Raw genomic sequence first — 5,309 nt, 5'->3', positions numbered from 1 at the left:
TGTGTAGGGGGGCCAGATGAGATGATCTAACAGTCTCTTCTGGCCTTCAAGTCTCCAAATCTCTGCAAAACCGAGTGCGGCACATTGAGCATCCTCTGATGGTTCCACGTGTGGCCTGCGTGAACCCTTGCACGACCACTGAGTGTGTGGGGGTGACCCAGGGGGAGCAGCTCAAACACGCAGAGGAGCCGGCTCGGGGCAGGACATGAGCCCTGCAGGGCAGGGGTGGGGGTGGCAGTGACATCACAAGGGCCTTTTGCAGCACTCAGCTGATTGGTCAAAGGCGGTTGGGAGCTGGTGACCTCACAGAGAGTCCACGACAACGGCCAGGGAGGACAGGCTGCAGGGCAGGGGGATCTCAGAGACCCCGGGTCTTTGCTGTAGGGAGTCTCCTTCCTGAGGTGTCTCCTTGAGGACTGAGAGAGAATTCAGGTTCATGTATGTCTGATATCTGCTGGGAGAGCAATACAGCGGTGCACAGACAATCCAGGAAGGTTTTGGAAACTGTAGGGGACAATTTCTTGGTGCAAGTGCTGGAGGAACCAACTAGGGACAGAGCTCTTCTTGACCTGCTGCTCACAAACCGGGAAGAATTAGTAGGGGAAGCAAAAGTGGATGGGAACCTGGGAGGCAGCAACCATGAGATGGTCAAGTTCAGGATCCTGACACAAGGAAGAAAGGAAGCAGCAGAATACAGACCCTGGACTTCAGAAAAGCAGACTTTGACTCCCTCTGGGAACTGATGGGCAGGATCCCCTGGGAGAATAACATGAGGGGGAAAGGAGTACAGGAGAGCTGGCTGTATTATAAAGAATCCTTATTGAGGGTACAGGGACAAACCATCCCGATGTGTAGAAAGAATAGTAAATATGGCAGGCGACCAGCTTGGCTTAACAGTGAAATCCTTGATGATCTTAAACACACAAAAGAGGCTTCAAGAAGTGGAAGATTGGACAAATGACCAGGGATGAGTATATAAATATTGCTCGGGCATGTAGGAATGAAATCAGGAAGGCTAAATCACACCTGGAGTTGCAGCTAGCGAGGGATGTTAAGAGTAACAAGAAGGGTTTCTTCAGGTATGTTAGCAACAAGAAGAAAGCCAAGGAAAGTGTGGGCCCCTTACTGAATGAGGGAGGCAATCTAGTGACAGAGGATGTGGAAAAAGCTAATGTACTCAATGATTTTTTTGCCTCTGTCTTCACGAACAAGGTCAGCTCCCAGACTATTGCACTGGGCAGCACAGCATGGGGAGGAGGTGACCAGCCCTCTGTGAAGAAAGAAGTGGTTCGGGACTATTTAGAAAAGCTGGACGTGCACAAGTCCATGGGGCCGGATGCGTTGCATCCGAGAGTGCGAAAGGAGTTGGCGTATGTGATTGCAGAGCCATTGGCCGTTATCTTTGAAAACTCCTGGCAATTGGGGGAAGTCCCGGACGACTGGAAAAAGGCTAATGTAGTGCCCATCTTTAAAAAAGGGAAGAAGGAGGATCCTGGGAACTACAGGCCAGGCAGCCTCACCTCAGTCCCTGGAAAAATCATGCAGCAGGTCCTCAAGGAATCAATTCTGAAGCACTTAGAAAGTGATCAGGAACAGTCAGCATGGATTCACCAAGGACAAGTCATGCCTGACTAATCTAATTGCCTTCTGTGACAAGATAACTGGTTCTGTGGATGAAGGGAAAGCAGTGGATGTGTTGTTCCTTGACTTTAGCAAAGCTTTTGACACGGTCTCCCACAGTATTCTTGCCAGCAAGTTAAAGAAGTATGGGCTGGATGAATGGACTATAAGGTGGATAGAAAGTTGGCTAGATCATCGGGGTCAACGGGTAGTGATCAATGGCTCCATGTCTCGTTGGCAGCCGGTATCAAGCAGAGTGCCCCAAGGGTCGGTCCTGGGGCCGGTTTTGTTCAATATCTTCATAAATGATCTGGAGGATGGTGTGGATTGCACCCTCAGCAAGTTTGCAGACGACACTAAACTGGGAGGAGAGGTAGATACCCTGGAGAGTAGGGATAGGATCCAGAGGGCCCTAGACAACTTAGAGGATTGGGCCAAAACAAATCTGATGAGGTTCAACAAGGACAAGTGCAGAGTCCTGCACTTAGGATGGAAGAATCCCATGCACTGCTATAGATTAGAGACCGAATGGCTAGGCAGCAGTTCTGCAGAAAAGGACCTAGGGGTTACAGTGGATGAGAAGCTGGATATGAGTCAACAGTGTGCCCTTGTTGCCAAGAAGGCCAATGGCATTTTGGGCTGTATAAGTAGGGGCATTGCCAGCAGATCGAGGGACGTGATCGTTCCCCTCTATTCGACATTGGTGAGGCCTCATCTGGAATACTGTGTCCAGTTTTGGGTGCCACGCTACAAGAAGGATGTGGAAAAACTGGAAAGCATCGAGTGGAGGGCAACAAAAATGATTAGGGGACTGGAACACATGACTTATGAGGAGAGGCTGAGGGAACTGGGATTGTTTAGTCTGCAGAAGAGAAGAGTGAGGGGGGATTTGATAGCTGCTTTCAACGACCTGAAAGGGGGTTCCAAAGAGGAAGGATCTAGACTGTTCTCAGTGGTAGCAGATGACAGAACGAGGAGTAATGGTCTCAAGTTGCAGTGAGGGAGGTTTCGGTTGGATATTAGGAAAAACTTTTTCACGAGGAGGGTGGTGAAACACTGGAATGGGTTACCTAGGGAGGTGCTGGAATCTCCATCCTTAGAGGTTTTTAAGGCCAGCCTTGACAAAGCCCTGGCTGGGATGATTTAGATGGGGATCGGTCCTGCTTTGAGCAGGGGGTTGGAGTAGATGACCTCCTGAGATCCCTTCCAACCCTGATATTCTATGATTCTATGAAAATGGCAGGTGAAATTCAATGTGGATAAATGCAAAGTAATGCACATTGGAAAACATAATCCGAACTATACATATCAAATGATGGGGTCTAAATTAGCTGTTGCCACTCAAGAAAGAGATCTTGGAGTGACTGTGGATAGTTCTCTGAAAACATCCACTCAATGTGCAGCAGCAGTCAAAAAAGCGAACAGAATGTTGGGAATCATTTGGAAAGGGATAGATCATAAAAAAAATCTGATTGCCTCCATATAAATCCATGGGATGCCCACATCGTGGATACAGTGTGCAGATGTGGTCACCCCATCAGAAAAAGGCGACAAATGTGATATTGGGTATAGAACAGCTTCCATAGGAGGAGAGATAAATAAGACTGGAACTTTTCAGCTTGGAAAAGAGACGACTAAGGGGGCTATGATCGAGGTCCATAAAGTCATGACTGGTGTGGAGAAAGTGAATCCGGAAGTGTTATTTACCCCCTTCACATAACACAAGAATTAGGGATCACCAGATGAAATTAATAGGCAGCAGGTGTAATACAAACAAAAGGAAGTATTTCTTCACACAACGCACAGTCAACCTGTGGAACTCCATGCCAGAGGATGATGTGAAGGCCAAGAGTATAACAGGGTTAAAAAAAGAACTAGATAAGTTCATGGAGGACAGGTCCATTAATGGCTATTAGCCAGGATGGGTAAGGAATGGTGTCCCTGGCCTCTGTTTGTCAGAGGGTGGAGATGGATAGCAGGAGAGAGATCACTTGATCATTACCTGTTAGGTTCACTCCCTCTGGGGCACCTGGCATTGGCCACTGTCGGCAGACAGGATACTGGGCTGGATGGACCTTTGGTCTGACCCAGTATGGCTGTTCTTATATTCTGAATAAATGTATGGTAAATTGTGTGCACAGCTGGGGCCCTGTCTCCCACCTGCACCTTGGACACATTCCCCCTGCCCCCCCCTTGTACCTCCAGCTTCAGCTCCTGCATCTCCTATAGCCCTAGCCCTTCTCCTGCCCCACCCTCCCCCATAACATCCCCCTCCTGCTCCTCACATCCCCCTCCAGCTCTGCCCTTCCTCCTGAGCCCCCTTTCCTTCTTCACACTCCCCTTCAGCCCCCCATGCCCCCAATACACTCTCCCTGTCTGCTCCCCTACTCCTCACACACTCCAGCTCCCCCCCACACACACACCCCGGCCATCCTTGTCCCACTTCTCCTCCTACTCCAACCACCCTTTCTCCCCGGTCAGGCTGTTCTGTGGGCCATTCCGCAGGTCTCCCTCCCACAGGAGCACTCCTGCCTCTCGTGTATCGCCAGGGGCTCCCTGGCAGGGTCTGGTTGGGTCTGACCTCCCTGCCCCCAATCTCCCTCCCTCAGGCCTGCACACCAGGCGCGTATTGAACACGGTGGTGTCCGAGCCCGGCCCGGGGCTGCCCTGGTTCAGCCGTGTTGGGTACGTGGACGATCAGGCCATCTTCGTCTACGCCAGCGGGATGCAGAGCGTGGAGCCTCGCACAGCGTGGATGGCGCAGAACGAGGGTCCGGAGTTCTGGGACTTTCGGCTCCTTTGGTCACGGCGCTGGGAGGCCTGGGTCAACGCGAGTCTGAACACCCTGGCTCAGCTCTACAATCGGACCGAGGGTGAGTGCGGGACAAAGCGGGGGATGGTGGTGTCAGTGTGAGCGGGGGGAGGGGACAGAGGGGCCCGCAGGGGCATTTTCTCACAGGAGTCAGTGTAAATGTGGGGGACAGAGGGACACCGGGGGGGGGGGGGGGCCCAGGACTTAGATCCATGCAAAAGACATTTTTGACACCCTCCAAAATGGGACTCTCATGCTGTTCCCTCCCCAAACACCCCAGATTTCTGCTACCAATCTCACTTGCAGCTGCCTCTGCTGCCCTTCGGGGGACCCCCTGCCCCCCGTGTGTGGTCATTTCCCAGGCAGAGCAGCAGAGGTCCCAGAAGGTCCCAAAGACCCTAGATCTAGAGCGGGGAGGGCTCTGAGACGTCTTGTCTCATTTCCCAGACACCGAGTGATGGGGAATCCCAATATCGACAGTCCCAAGTGTTCAGACATCATGAGTCAGGCCCCCAAAATACTGAGTTTGGCTTAAATGTTGTGAGTATTTTGGGGATAATAGTGGAGCTTATTTTTATTTGCCCTCTGGTTTGAGCCTTTCGGGGACACATTTCTGGGGTTTTCCCTGCTCCTAGAAGGACTAGAAGTTAGTGCTGTAAGAAAAGAGAGCTGAGACTCTCCCCTAATCCCATGAGTGCAGGAACTGGGGTTTTAATAAACCCCCCGCTATCAAGAGACGCACGGTAAAGTCACAAGAGCAGGCAGCTCTGCATTCACCCAGCCCTGGGGAGAAGCTGCTCACCTGTGAGCCTCCTTCATTGTTCGCTTTGTCTTATTTCCCAGGTGAGTTTATCTAAGGTCAGATTCCTCTTCACTC

The 5,309-nt window shown here is 51.2% G+C and overlaps 1 long non-coding RNA gene across 1 annotated transcript; it reads left to right on the top strand.

The window, feature by feature from the left end:
• Positions 1 to 1,927: 1,927 nt before the first annotated feature.
• Positions 1,928 to 4,802, top strand: LOC122463992. The gene is made up of 3 exons (XR_006287799.1): positions 1,928 to 1,940; positions 2,662 to 2,665; positions 4,641 to 4,802. It is a non-coding gene; the product is annotated as an uncharacterized LOC122463992 (long non-coding RNA).
• The last annotated feature ends 507 nt before the right edge of the window (positions 4,803 to 5,309 follow it).

The sequence above is a fragment of the Chelonia mydas genome, unplaced genomic scaffold, assembly GCF_015237465.2.
Source record: "Chelonia mydas isolate rCheMyd1 unplaced genomic scaffold, rCheMyd1.pri.v2 scaffold_72_arrow_ctg1, whole genome shotgun sequence".
Lineage (NCBI taxonomy): Eukaryota > Metazoa > Chordata > Testudines > Cheloniidae > Chelonia > Chelonia mydas.
The sequence above is the reverse complement of the archived record's forward strand: the minus strand, read 5'-3'. Positions and strand labels throughout refer to the sequence as shown.